A 15,060-nucleotide genomic window follows, 5' to 3' on the forward strand; every position below is an offset into this window, starting at 1 on the left:
TATAGGGAATAGATATACGTGGTTACCGAATGTTGTTTGGAGTCCTGGATGAGATCCCGGACGTCACGAGGAGTTCCGGAATGGTCCGGAGGTAAAGATTTATATATGGGAAGTCCTATTTTGGTCGCCAGAAAAGTTTCAGGTTTTATCGGTAATGTACCGGGACCACCGGGAGGGTCCCGGAGGTCCACCAAGTGGGGCCACCAGCCCCGGAGGGCTGCATGGGCCAAGTGTGGGAGGGGACCAGCCCCAGGTGGGCTGGTGCGCCCCCCACCAAGGCCCAAGGCACAAGGGAGAGTGGAAGGGAGCAAACTCTAGGCTCAGATGGGCCTAAGGCCCACCTAGTGGTGCGCCCCCCTCTCTCCCCCCTTGGCCACCCCCCTAGATGGGATCTAGGGCTGGCCTCCACCCCTAGGGGTGGAAACCTAGGTGGGGGCACAGACCCTCCCCTCCCCCTATATATACTTGAGGTTTTGGGCTGCCAGAGACACGATTCAATCTCCCTGGCGCAGCCCTACCTCTCTTTCTCCTCATTTCTCGCGGTGCTTGGCGAAGCTCTGCTAGATCACCACGCTCCTCCACCACCACCACGCCGTTGTGCTGCTGCTGGATGGAGTCTTCCTCAACCTCTCCCTCTCTCCTTGCTGGATCAAGGCATGGGAGACGTCACCGGGCTGTACGTGTGTTGAACGCGGAGGTGCCGTCCGTTCGGCACTAGGATCTCCGGTGATTTGGATCACGACGAGTACGACTCCTTCAACCCCGTTCTCTTGAACGCTTCCGCTTACCGATCTACAAGGGTATGTAGATGCACTCTCCTTCCCCTCGTTGCTGGTTTCTCCATAGATAGATCTTGGTGACACGTAGGAAAATTTTGAATTTCTGCTACGTTCCCCAACATACAGCCCCTAGGGCGGTTAAGCCACATTGCGGGGCGTGTCCTGATCGTGCCCCCGCCTATGTCCATGGTATTTTCAGTGTGTAGTTATGTACGCGCGGCACGGATTTCATCAGTTGACTAGGACTGGGACGGGGGGCCGAATTGCTAGGCGATCTCTGATCGTGCCAGGCGATCCTTTTGCAGCTTGTTCCGGACTCGCTTGAAGGTGTCCGGGGGCTGTGATGCCGAATGAGTGGCCTGCCTTAAAAGGCTGCTTTGTGCTTCTGCTGCAAGGGCCGCAGTGTGCTCTTCCGTGCAGAGCAAGCGTTCTGTGTTTCCATTTACTGTTATGACCCCCTGGGTCCTGGCGTCTTGAGCTTGAGGTATGCGTAATGCAGCACTGCATTAAATTTTGCAAATGTTGTCCGTCCGATCAGTGCGTGATAGCCACTGCGAAATGGGATGATATCGAAGATTAACTCTTCGCTTTGGAAGTTGTCCGGTGATCCGACGACCACTTCTAGTGTGATTGAGCCTGTGCAATGTGCCTCTACACCTGGGATGACCCCTTTAAAGGTGGTTTTGCTGGGTTTCATCCTCGAGGGATCGATACCCATTTTTCGCACTGTATCCTGATAGAGCAGGTTCAGGCTGCTGCCGCCGTCCATAAGGACTCGAGTGAGGTAAAATCCATCAATGATGGGGTCTAGGACCAGTGCGGCGGATCTGCCATGACGGATGCTAGTGGGGTGGTCCCTGCGATCGAAGGTGATCGGGCAAGCAGACCATGGGTTGAACTTTGGGGTGATGGGCTCCATCGCATAGACGTCCCTTAGTGCACGCTTCCGCTCCCTCTTGGGAATGTGGTTGCGTATATCATGTTCACCGTCTTCACTTGTGGGGGAAACCCCTTTTGTCCTCCTGTGTTCGGCGGCCGGGGCTCCTCCTCGTCATCGCTATGCAGCCCCTTGTCCTTCTTTTCGGCATTTAACTTGCCGGCCTGCTTGAACACCCATTCTCTGTTGGTGTGATTGGCTGGCTTGTCGGGGGTGCCATGGATTTGACACGAGCAATCCAGTATGCGATCCAAGCTGGACGGAGTCGGAGTATTTCTTTTAAATGGCTTTTTCCAATGACCGGATCTAGAGCCTCTGAATCCGGCATTTACTGCCGTATCTTCGATGTTATTGCCGTTATTGCGGCGCTTTGGTCTGTTACGATGTAGCCTACCATTAACATCTTTGGTATCTGAGGTGTCAGGATTCCTCGATGTGTTGTTGTTGCGAGCCAGCCAGCTATCCTCGCCCGCGCAAAAGCGGGTCATGAGTGTTGTGAGGGCTGCCATAGATTTCGGCTTCTCCAGGCCGAGGTGGCGGGTGAGCCACTCGTTGCGGATGTTATGCTTGAATGCCGCTAGGGCCTCTGCGTCAGGACAGTCTACAATTTGGTTTTTCTTAGTCAGGAACCGTGTCCAGAATTGTCTGGCTGATTCCCCTGGCTGCTGGGTTATGTGGCTCAAGTCATCAGCATCCGGTGGCCGCACATAAGTGCCCTGGAAGTTGTCAAGAAATGTGTCTTCCATATCCTCCCAACTGCCGACGGACTCTGCTGGCAAGCTGTTCAGCCAATGTCGGGCTGGTCCTTTGAGTTTTAGTGGGAGGTACTTGATGGCATGTAGATCATCACCGCGAGCCATGTGGATGTGAAGGAGAAAATCCTCAATCCATACAGCGGGATCTGTTGTGCCATCGTATGATTCGCTATTTACGGGTTTGAAACCCTCTAGGAATTCATGATGCATAACTTCATCAGTGAAGCATAGGGGGTGTGCGGCGCCTCTGTGCCGGGCTATATCTCGACGCAGTTCATATGAATCTTGTCTGCTGTATTCGGCCCGGTCAGATTTACTCTTGGTGTATCCGACGCGACGATCATCGTCCCGTGTTGGCGCGCGTGTCCGTGACCCGTATATTGACCTTGCGATTTTTGCCTTACTGTCCAATACGTCTCGCAGGTCCCTTGTGTTGTCCCAGGCCTTAGTATTTTTGATTGAGTGGCGGCGGGGTGCAGGCTTAACTTCAGGCTAAAACGCCTCTCTGGCTCGGCCACACGGTGGCCGGTCAGCCGCATCGTACACTGGTGATTGAGGTTTCAATGCTTCCTCCTCGAGGTGAGGTAGCAACCTGCATTTTGGGTAACTCTTGGAGGGGCGCTCGAGTTCATACTCAAGGACTTCGGTCCACCTGTCTGCTAGCAAGTCTTGATCAGCTTGAAGCTGTTGCTGCTTTTTCTTCAGGTTATTTGTCGTGCCCATAAGCCAACGCTTGAAGCGCTCTTACTCGACGGGGTCCTCGGGCACGATAAATTCTTCGTCGCCGAGGCTCGCCTCATCTTAGGAGAGAGGCATGTGATTGTCCTCCGCCGGTTCTCCATCTGATGCCCGCTCTGGAGGGCTAGCTTGTTCGTCCTCCGGCTCTACATCGTGCTGGAGGGGATTGTTGTTGTCTTCGGCACTATCCGGAGTGTTATTATCTCCTGTGCCGGTGCCACTTCTCTTGCTGTGGCGGGACTTAGAGCGGCGCCACTGACGTCAGTGTTTGGGTTGCTTCTTGGAGGGGTCATCCTCTACTGTCTCATCGCCATTGCCTTCTTTGGGGGTGTCCACCATGTATATATCATATGCTGAGGTGGCGGTCCAGCGCCCTGTGGGCGGTGGTTCCTGTTGGACGGTGGTTCATGTTCGTCTCTGGCGTCGTCGTCCATACCATCGAAGTCCTCGGAGTCGAAGTTGAGCATGTCGGTTAAGTCGTCGGCAGTGCCTATAAAGTGGGTGGTGGGTGGGCAGCGAATTTCTTCGTCGTCCGCATCCCATTCTAGCCGGACATAGTTCGGCCAATGATCGCCTGACAGGGAGAGAGACCTTAATGAATTTAGCACATCGCCGAAGGGCGAGTGCTGAAAGATATCCGCGAAGGTGTACTCCATGATCGGTGCCCAATCAGATTCGACGGGTACGGATGTAAGCGGCTCGGAGTCCGTGGCCAGAGATGAATCCAGTGGTTCGGCGACACAGCTCTCGTAAGGGGTGAAGTCAGTATCTGGCTCTATCACCACTGAGAGTGCGGCCTCCATGGCGGGGTCCATCCCTCCGCTCTCAGATGGCGTGACTTGCTCCGGATTAATGGCCGGAGTAGTTGCAGATGCGATCTCCCGAACATTGTCCGACGGCAGAGTTACGTCATGCTCGTCGCGACTATGCAGCGTGTCTGACATGGGCTTGAATCCGTCGAAGATCAAGTCTCCGTGGATGTCGGTGTGTAGTTCAAGTTTCCAAATATGACCTGATGGCCAGGGGCGTAGCTCTCGATCTGCTCCAGATGGCCAAGCGAATTGGCCCGCAGTGTGAAGCCGCCGAATATGAAGATTTGTCCGGGGAGGAAAACCTCACCATGGACCGCATCGTTACCGATGATCGAAGGAGCCATCGAGCCTTATGGTGACGGCACAGTGGAACTCTCAATGAAAGCACCAATGTCGATGTCCAAACCAGCGGATCTCGGGTAGGGGGTCCCGAACTGTGCGTCTATGACGGATGGTAACAGGAGGCAGGGGACACGATGTTTACCGAGGTTCGGGCCCTCTTGATGGAGGTAATGCCCTATGTCCTGCTTGATTGTTCTTGATGATATGAGTATTGCAAGAGTTGATCTACCACGAGATCGTAGAGGCTAGACCCTAGAAGCTAGCCTATGATATGATTGTATGTTGTCCTACGGACTAAACCCTCTGGTTTATATAGACACCGGAGGGGGCTAGAGTTACACAAGGTTGGTTACAAGGGAGGAGATATACATATCCGTATTGCCTAGCTTGCCTTCCACGCTAAGGAGAGTCCCATCCGGACACGAGACGAAGTCTTCAATCTTGTATCTACATAGTCCAATAGTCCGACCAAAGGATATAGTCCGGTTGTTCGGAGACCCCCTAATCTAGGACTCCCTCACCTACCCCCTGGGTGCGCCCCCTTGCCTCGTGGTCCCCCTGGTGCTCCACCGACCTCAACTCCAACTCCATATATTCACATTAGGGGAGAAAAAAATAAGAGAGAAGGATTCATCATGTTTTACGATACGGAGCCGCCGCCAAGCCCTAATCTCTCTCGGGAGGGCTGATCTGGAGTCCGTTCGGGGCTCGGGAGAGGGTAATCCGCCGCCATCGTCATCATAAACCTTCCTCCATCACCAATTTCATGATGCTCACCGCCGTGCATGAGTAATTCCATCGTAGGCTTGCTGGACGGTGATGGGTTGGATGAGATTTATCATGTAATCGAGTTAGTTTTGTTAGGGTTTGATCCCTAGTATCCATTATGTTCTGAGATTGATGTTGATATGACTTTGCTATGCTTAATGCTTGTCACTAGGGCCCGAGTGCCATGATTTCAGATATGAACCTATTATGTTTTCATGAATATATGTGAGTTCTTGATCCTATCTTGCAAGTCTATAGTCACCTATTATGTGTTATGATCCGTTAACCCCGAAGTGACAATAATCGGGATACTTAACGGTGATGACCGTAGTTTGAGGAGTTCATGTATTCACTAAGTGTTAATGCTTTGGTCTGGTACTCTATTAAAAGGAGGCCTTACTATCCCTTAGTTTCCAATAGGACCCCGCTGCCATGGGAGGCTAGGACAAAAGATGCCATGCAAGTTCTTTTCCATAAGCACGTATGACTATATTCGGAATGCATGCCTACATTACATTGATGAACTGGAGCTAGTTCTGTGTCACCCTATAAAACTATTGCATGAGGAATCACGTCCGACATAATTATCCATCACTGGTCCATTGCCTACGAGCTTTTCATATACCGTTCTTCGCTTATTTACTTTTCTGTTGCTACTGTTACAATCACTATAAAACCAAAATTGCTACCGTAACTTTTTCCACCGTTACCACTACTATCATATTACTTTGCTACTAAATACTTTCTTGCAGATATTAAGTTTCCAGGTGTTGTTGAATTGACAACTCAGCTGCTAATACTTGAGAATATAATTTGGCTCCCCTTGTGTCGAATCAATAAATTTCGGTTGAATACTCTACCCTCGAAAACTGTTGTGATCCCCTATACTTGTGGGTTATCACCCTTTGAGTCCTGCATCGCTTCGGCTGGTGACGCGACGTGATTTAGTGTAGAACCCTAATCGGCCGATCTTTCACGAAAGGAGTGGATCCTGTGATGAACACGGAGAACACGAGGGGGATAAGAGGGAAAACACAAGGGAAACACAAGAGAATCACTAAACCAACACAAGAAAGTCAAACATGTGCCAGATCCTCGGATACATAAGAGTTCACACGATCCACAATCAACTAAGAATGATACAAGGGTAGTCGGTCTTCTTCATGAGGACGTCTTGAATCCACGAGGGGATCTTCCCTTAGAGGGGTCTTGAATCCAAAGGGATCTTCTCCGAAGAGGCCGCGGTCTCTCACGAGGAGTAGATCCGATGTGGATGAGCGTAGCTCTATCCCTCAAAATGAGCTAAACCAACGCTAACCCTAGAAAGTTGGACGAGGGGGAGTATATATAGTCTTAGTGCAAAAGAGATGGGGGCGAAGGGGTACATGGGCTACGGCCCAACACGAATCAGTGCACAGGCGTCAGACGTCCGGAGGTCACCGGTCGTCCGGAGGCTCGCGTGGGTCCGGACGTTCGGTGCCTGCCAGACGTCCGTAAATTCGGCTCGGGCTATCTTCGGTCGGTCGTCCGGTCGGTGTCGAACGTCCGGGAGTCGGTCATTCATAGGTCGTCGGATGTCCGTCTGTTTTGGCTCGGATGTGGAAGTGTTGGTCGTCCGGAGGAGGCCGGATGTCCGGAGCCTGGAGGTCATCGGACGTCTGGGGCTCGTCGGTCGTCCGGAGCCTGGAGACTTTGAACAGTCCTTCTTCTTCGTCTCCGTATTCACTTCCATCTTCCTCTTCTTCTTCTCCTTGCTCCTTAGCTTCTCCATGGTACCTGAGCATGCACAAAGTATCTGTATGAGGTAGTAGCCATGTCTCATGTGCATCAAAGTGGAAATGTGAGAGGAGAGATGTCACCTCAGTTTCAAGAGCTCTTGCACGTGCTCGTGTCATGGGTCCAAGAGGTGTCGTGGGAGATGTAGTTGGGTCCATGCGGATCGCCTTGGGATGCTCCGCATCATCTCCCCTCCCTTGGGGAAGATCCATCCTCAGATCAAATTCTTCATCTCCATGGAAGGGAGAGAGATCTTTCACGTTGAAGATGTCGCTCATGTTGTACTTGTCGCGTGGGAGGTCGATCTTGTAAGCTTTGTCGTTGTATTGTGCGAGCACCTTGAAGGGTCCATCCGCTCATGGTCGAAGCTTGGACTTGCGTTCTTGTGGAAAGCAATCCTTGCGAAGGTGTAGCCACACGAGATCACCAATGTTAAGACCATAGGTTTCTTGTTGATGTTGAGCTTGATCGCAAGGCATTGAACTTGGCGCTCGATGGTGAAAGGGTTGAACCCGTAGACGACCTCGAAAGGGGACTTGCCGGTTGTTGAGTGTCTTGCTCGGTTGTAGGCGAACTCGGCGATAGGTAGGCACTCCTCCCACTCCTTGATGTTCTTCTTAATGAGTACTCGAAGTAGAGTGGAGAGTGTGCGGTTGGTAACTTCCATTTAGCCGTCGGTTTGTGGATGGTATGTCATGGAGAAAAGTAGCTTGATTCTGAGCTTGGCGCATAGTAGATTGTTGACATCGCGGTCCGAGATGATCTTCTTTGGCACTCCGTGTAGACATAATATTTCCCTACAAAAGAGAGTAGCAACATGTGAAGCATCGTCTATCTTGTTGCAAGGAATGAAATGTGCCATTTTTGAGAAACGATCCACAACGACAAACACCGAATCCTTCCCATTTCGAGTCCTAGGCAAACCAAGTACAAAGTCCATGCTAATGTCTTCCCATGGTTGATATGGAATTGGTAGAGGCATATAAAGGCCATGGGATTGAGCTTTGGACTTAGCTTTGCGACATGTACAACATTGGTTGGTGAAGCGGTTTACGTTGCGAAACATCTTGGGCCAAAAGTAGTTCTTCGAGAGTGTGGCGAACGTCTTGTCTCGTCCAAAATGTCCCATTAATCCACCTCCATGAGATTCCTGCAAAAGCAACAAATGAAGAGAAGACTCGGGGGTGCAAAGTTTGTTAGCTCTCATAATATATCCATCTTTGATGTAATAGCGTTCCCAAGAGGTATGCGTCAAACACTTGGCATAAGGAGTAGAAAATGTAGGATCATGCTCATACAAGTCTTTGATATGCTCAAAACCAATGACATCCCATTCAAGTTGAGTAACAAGCATGCATATGCGGGAAAGGGCATCTGCTACAATGTTTTCTTTACCTTTAATGTACTTGATGACATAACGAAAAGACTCAATAAATTCACTCCATTTAGCATGACGCTTGTTCAACTTGGTTTGGCCCTTAAGGTACTTGAGTGTTTCATGATTGGTATGAATGATAAACTCATGAGAGCGAAGATAGTGTTCCCATTCATGCAAAACGCGGACTAAAGCATATAGCGCATTGTCATGGATGGGGTAATTGAGTTGCACGCCGGAGAGTTTCTCACTAAAGTAAGCTATGGGGCGCTTCTCTTGCGTTAACACACCTCCTATGCCATTACCACTAGCATCGCAATGAATCTCAAAGGGTTTGTCAAAGTTGGGTAATGCAAGCCTGGGAGCATGAGTAAGCAAATTCCTAAGCTCATTGAAAGCGATATCTTGGGATGGTCCCCAAACAAAAGGCGCATTCTTCTTTCTCAAAGCATGCAAAGGCAAAGCAATGGTGCTAAAATCTTTCACAAAGCAACGATAGAAACCCGCAAGGCCAAGAAAGCTACGCACTTGTTGCAAATTAGTTGGTTGTGGCCAAGTCTTAATAGCATTGATCTTGGGCTCATCAACATGAACACCCTTAGAGGAAACAACAAAACCCAAGAAAATGAGCTTGTCAACGCCAAAAAGGCATTTTTCCATATTAGCATAGAGATGCTCTTTCGAAGAGTTTGCAAAACGGTTCGAACATGGGTGACATGATCTCTAAGAGACTTGCTATAAACAAGGATATCATCAAGTAGACCACAACAAATACACCAATGTAAGGGCGAAAGACATGATTCATAAGAGGCATAAACGTACCTGGTGCTTCCAATAGACCCATAGGCATGACTAACCACTCATACAAGCCAAACTTGGTTTTGAAAGCGGTTTTCCATTCATCACCCTCTTGTATGCGTATTTGATAGTAACCACTCTTAAGATCAATTTTCGAAAATATAGTGGCACCACTAAGTTCATCAAGCATATCATCAAGGCGTGGAATGGGATACCTATAACGAACGGTGATAGCATTGATAGGTCTACAATCGGAGCACATGCGAAAGCTACCGTCTCGTTTTGGCACAAGAATGACTGGGATGGAACAAGGGCTCAAACTTTCACGCACATGTCCATGGTCTATGAGATGCTTTACTTGCCTTTGTATTTCTTTGGTTTCTTCAGGGTTGACGCAATAAGGAGATTTGTTCAGAAGAGGTGCTCCGGGGATGAGGTCAATGCGGTGCTCGATCCTTCGTAGTGGAGGTAGTCTCGGAGGTAGCTCATCGGGGAAAACATCATGAAATTCCTGCAAAAGAGAAGCCAACACTAGAGGAAGAGTATGAGAAGTGTTAGTTTGTGGTGCATTGTCCTTGCACACAAGAACGTAGTGTAGGACACTAGATGGGTTCTCACACACTCCTCTTATCTCACTATTGGTGGCAAATAGGACTAAGTTCTTCTTTTCGCTCATCGTGGAGGTGTTCGATTTGGGCTTGTGGCGCTCACTCTCTTTTTGGTGGCTCTCTCTCTCTCACTATGATCTCCACGATGGGTGGCTTGCTTGTCGGTGATCACTTGGCTTGGCAACATTGGATGAAGGAGGTACTCCTTGCCCTTCATCTTGAAGATGTAGTGGTTCATTCGGCCGATGTGGATGACTCCTCTATCAAATTGCCATGGGCGTCCAAGGAGAAGGTGGCAAACGGTCATCGGAACGACATTGCGCTCCAAGTTGTCTTCGTAGGCGCCAATTTTGAAGGAGACTTGTACTCGATGCTCAACTTGGATAGTGCCGGAGTTGCTAAGCCATTGCACTTTGTATGGATGTGGATGCTTCGTCATGGGCAATTGGAGCTTGGAGCAAAGTTCTTCACTTGCGAGATTATGAAAACTCCCTCCATCGATGATGACCTTGATGGATCGTCCATTGATGTCGGCCTTGGTGTGGAATATGTGGCATCTTTGGTCTTCTTCTTGGTGATGTTGGAGAGTCAATACCTTGGAGACAACAAGGGCGGGACTTGAATCTTCATCACAAAAGACTTGTTCCTCTTCATCATTCACTTGCCGGTGCATGGCGACTTGCTCAAGAGCGTCCATTTCTCCTTCACTCATCGAGTCGTAGGTGTCGTTGTCATTGAGGATCATGGTTCGCTTGTTGGTGCACTCATAGGACTTGTGGCCTCAGCCTCCGCATGTGAAGCATTTGAAGGAGCTCGTCTTGACGGTTTCATCAGTTGGAGTGGATGATGATGAAGCTCTCGGCTTGAAGTTGCTCATAGTAGGAGGATGACTTGGAGTTGACGAAGCTTTCTTGGAACTCGACTTGTCGAAGTTGCTTGTAGAAGGCTTGATAGAGGGTGGTGGGGTCATTGAATCTTGGTTGTTGGAGAAGCTGTACGACTTGGATGAGAACTTGGCATACTTGAAATCGTCTTGCACTTGATGTTCCGCCTTTGTAGCTTGATGCACTAGTTCGATGAGGTTTGAGTATGGTTGGAAGTCGGCGATCTTCTTGATAGGATGGTTGAGTCCATTCAAGAAACATGCCATAGTTTGCTCATCATCTTCCGTGACATTGGCTCGTATCATGGCAATCTCCATCTCCTTGTAGTACTCTTCAACACTCTTGGTTCCTTGCTTGAGTAGTTGGAGTTTCTTGAAGAGGTCGCGGTTGTAGTAGGTAGGCACAAAGCGTGCTCTCATGGCATCCTTCATTTGCGCCCAAGTAGTGATGGGTGGTTCACCTCTTGCCTCTCGGCGCTCTATTACTTGTTCCCACCAAATGAGGACATAGTCTTGGAACTCAAGGGATGCCAGCGCGATCTTCTTCTCTTCGTCGTAGTTGTGCAAACAGAAGATTTTGTCGACCTTCAATGCCCATGAAAGGTACTCTTCGGGATCGTTGCTTCCGTTGAACTTGGGCATGGTGAACTTGAGCTTGCCATAGCGTTTCTCTTCATTGTGTTGGGGTCGGGGATGATGACGCCCGTGTTGTAGATGAGTGTCAAGCTTGTGTCGCTCTTGGTGAGGGGGGTTGTCAACCTCATGATGGACTTGTCGTGGAGGATGTCCATTCTCTTCATGCTCTTGATGAACTTGATGTTCTTGGCGAGCTTGTGGAGGAGCTTGTCAATCTCGAGGAGGAACTTGAGGGATGTGACGGTGCACGCGAGCTTAATGTCATCGTTCATGGAAGTTCTTCATGAAATGCTTCTTCTTGTTCACGAGCTTGTCAGCCTCGGTTGGCTACGGCTCGACTTGAATCTTGGAGGGCTTGTTGCGCCTCAAGTGCTTGATCTTCACGGAGTTGTTATTCTTGGTGTTGTGCTTCGGCATCTTGTGCTAGTTGGTGTAGACACTCTCGCTCTTCCTCTTCATGTTGTTGTTGTCGTTCTCGTGCTAGTGCAAAGGCCTCTTGAGTTTGACGTTGTCGGCGCTCTTGAGAGTCGGTATAGCGTAGAGGATTGAGGCTTGCTTGACGATCATTGCGCGCAGCACGGCGAAGAGTGTTCGATGTCGGTGTACTTGAGCCGGAGAGGGTGAAGTCGGAGTGTCGAGTTGAGCGGGTCCTTCTTGATGAAGACGAAGTGGAAGAAGAGCGGTTGAGCAACAAAGCGCGAATCTCTTCCATCCTTGCATCATTCTCTTGCTTGTGATCGTCGAGCTTGTGGTCGAAGTAGTCCTTTGTACGTTGCTCGGAGAGTCGCAAGTCGGCGGCGAGGTTGTCGATGCGTTCACTCATGGCTTGTTGCTCTTGATGCAAAGCACGTTGTGCACCAAAGAGGTGACTCTTGGTGACGTAGGAGTTCATGTCGTCGTCGTGCTCAATGAAGAATGGGTTGGTATAATTACTTGGCCTATCCATCATTCCAAGACAAATGTGTGGTAGAAAAAGAAGAACGAATACCAAATGTACCTTGACCGAAGTTGAAAGTGGATCGATGATCACTCCAATGTAGGACAAGGAAATAGCACCATTGGTACTAGCTCTTGTCAGTTTCTCACACCTACACAACTAAAAGCTTATGGTGGAGCTTGGCTAGGATGGTGGCACAAAATTTTATGCAATTGTAAGTGAGCTTCAATAATGTTGGAAAAGATTCACACGATGCAGTGTAACAAGTAGACCAAGCATATAAGGTACATGGAAACACACACGCAAAAAGATAAGTGGGGTCATGCAACCGAGGTTGAGCCAAAATGTGGAATCCACAAAAATGCTCGTGTTGCACAACACTAGAGAGACGCTAGCACGATTGCACAATAGGCGGATACAAGAACTTGTCCACAACCTACTTAGCAAAAATGCAACGACTTCTATCCCAAGTATGCTCTATGCAAGGTGTTTCTATGATATGATCCAAGATGATCGAGTATGACAATCTTAATGTTGTATGATGCTATGGTTCTTGCTTAAAAGCTCTTTGCTTATCTTTCCTCTTTGCTTAAAAGCTTGTTTGGCTATTTGATGTTTGAGCTCTTTTCTCATGCAATGCTTGACGAACCAAGATAGCAATTGTGTATGCGATGACAACTTTGTGACACAAGAGATGATACCAATATATGCAACAATGATGTATGTATGCTATGGGAAGTATGATCACTAATGTGCACAAGTCTCGTTGCCGGCAATACTCAATGGCTAGTCTCGATGGGTAAGCAACGCAAAGGAGTAAGGCTATGATGGCTATCAATGTAATGGCAAGAGTGATATGTCCAATACCAAGACGAGGTTACCGTTCTTGCATATGGTATGGTGTCAAAATGGTGTACCGAATACCAAGATGTAGTCGAGGTGGTCGTTGTTGTTGATGCGTCCGTGGTGAAGATGAGCGGCGATGATGTTGATGTCGACCCGTACCTAGATAGCCGAAACACAAAAGGATACGGAACCGCAACTCAAATTCTCAAAGCTCGAAGTGGCAACACGTGTCGGAGAGCGAAACGGTCCAAATGGTGGTGGTATGCAGAAGTGGTGATGGTTTATTGGAGGTAGGAGTGCGTATGCGGAAATGTAGGGCGGTGGTGGTGACTACACTGAAAAAAATCAGTTTTGTCAGGGTCGGTCGGACGTCCGGGCTGGGCCGGTCGTCTGGTCGTCGGACGTTCGGGCTGGGTCGGACGTCTGGTGCCTGGGTGAAAATCGGGCACGGGATGAACTTCACGTGTTCGTGATGGGGATGACGAAAATGGTCAAATCCGGAGGATTTTGTGGATGGAAACGGTGGGGAAAGGGGGGGAAAGCTAGATCCACTCAAAACAAAGCGAATCCACGGATCGAAACCAACAAAATCTCAACACACTAACAAATCACAAAAAAATAGGGGCTATTTTTGTGGGGAATTTTTGAATTAGGACAAAAAACAACAAAAACTAGGCTAGAAACACAACGGGGAGGCTCCGAAATCATGATCAACGTGGCTCATGATACCAAGATGATGTAGGGTAGAACCCTAATCGGCCGATCTTTCATGAAAGGAGCGGATCCCGCGATGAACACGAAGAACACGAGGGGGATAAGAGGGAAAACACAAGGGAAACACAAGAGAATCACTAAACCGACACAAGAAAGTCACACATGTGCCAGATCCTCGGATACATAAGAGTTCACACGATCCACAATCAACTAAGGACGATACAAGGGTAGACGGTCTTCTCCATGAGGAGGTCTTGAATCCATGAGGGGATCTTCCCTTAGAGGGGTCTTGAATCCAAAGGGATCTTCTCCGAAGAGGCCACGGTCTCTCACGAGGAGTAGATACGATGTGGACGAGCGTAGCTCTATCTCTCAAAATGAGCCAAACCAACGCTAACCCTAGAAAGTTGGACGAGGGGGAGTATATATAGTCTTAGTGCAAAAGAGAGGGGGGTGAAGGGGTACATGGGCTACGGCCCAACACGAATCAGTGCACAGGCGTCGAATGTCCGGAGGTCACCAGTCGTCCGGAGGCTCGCGAGGGTCCAGACGTCCGGTTCCTGTCGGACATCTGTAAATTCGGTTCGGGTTGTCTTCGGTCGGTCGTCCGGTCGGTGTCAGACGTCCGGGCGTCGGTCGTCCATAGGGCGTCAGATGTCCGTCTGTTTTGGCTCGGATGTGGAAGTGCCAGTCGTCCGGAGGAGGCCGGACGTCCGGAGCCTGGAGGTCGTCGGACGTCCGGGGCTCGTCGCTCGTCCGGAGCCTGGAGACTTTGAATAGTCCTTCTTCTTCGTCTTCGTCTTCACTTCCATCTTCCTCTTCTTATTCTCCTTGCTCCTTAGCTTCTCCATGGTACCTTAGCATGCACAAAGTATCCGTATGAGGTAGTAGCCATGTCTCATGTGCATCAAAGTGGAAATGTGAGAGGAGAGATGTCACCTCGGTTTCAAGAGCTCTTGCACGTGCTCATATCATGGGTCCAAGAGGTGTCGTAGGAGATGTAGTTGGGTCCATGGGGATGGCCTTGGGATGCTCCGCATCACGACATGGCGCGGCAGCCCCTGGCCTAGCGCTCCTCCCGGACCACCACCAGAGCTGCGCTGGCGGAGTAGGGAGTGGCGGCAAGGTAAAGCACCAGGGGCTCGTGAGGGCGAGGCATCACCATCACTAGAGGGCTATTCAGGTATCTCTTGAGGTCTTGAAACGCTTGGTCGGCTTCTGGGGTCCACTCAAACGGGCCCTTCTTCTTCATCAGCTTGAAGAACGGCAAGGCGAGTTCTCCTAGCTTGGAGATGAAGCGCCCCAGCAAGTTCATGCAGCCTGCAAGCTTCTGCATCTCCTTAAGAGTTTGCGGTG

Source organism: Triticum aestivum, chromosome 2A (assembly GCF_018294505.1).
Source record: "Triticum aestivum cultivar Chinese Spring chromosome 2A, IWGSC CS RefSeq v2.1, whole genome shotgun sequence".
NCBI classification, from domain to species: Eukaryota; Viridiplantae; Streptophyta; class Magnoliopsida; order Poales; family Poaceae; genus Triticum; species Triticum aestivum.